Genomic DNA, 554 nt, shown 5'->3' with positions numbered 1-554 from the left:
CTTCGATTTTGATAATTTTTTGTGAGACGATGGTATATGGATCCCTAATGATGTCTGCAAAATATTAGGTGTAGTTACTCAATACTTTTAAAGATATAAACAATTGAACTTTCACGCAACCTGTGGTAAATAAATCATGGTACATATATCAAAAAGGTATGAAAGTTTAATTGTTCATATTTTTAAAACTATTGAGTAACTACACCTAATATTTTGCATACATAATTAGGGATCCATATACTATCATCTCACAAAAAATTATCAAAATCGAAGTCGGACACTTGGGGTCCTTCCCCTGTAAGTGACTTCATAGAAACTTCGCACTTGTGTTCTACACCACGCGGAAAAAATCAAAACAAACGTAATTAGTAAACATAGCGGTCTAGTGTCAACAGGGCACGAGACCAGATACGATAAATCAACAAAAGTGATGATATTTTTAAAATGTCTATGAAAATGAAGATGACTATCTAGAAATTTCGGCCACTGTATAATAAGAATAGCATTTTTTAGGGCTATCGCGGCCTTGATTAATCTTTTATCTAATGCTTTTG

The sequence above is a fragment of the Lasioglossum baleicum genome, chromosome 4, assembly GCF_051020765.1.
Source record: "Lasioglossum baleicum chromosome 4, iyLasBale1, whole genome shotgun sequence".
Lineage (NCBI taxonomy): Eukaryota > Metazoa > Arthropoda > Insecta > Hymenoptera > Halictidae > Lasioglossum > Lasioglossum baleicum.
The sequence above is the reverse complement of the archived record's forward strand: the minus strand, read 5'-3'. Positions refer to the sequence as shown.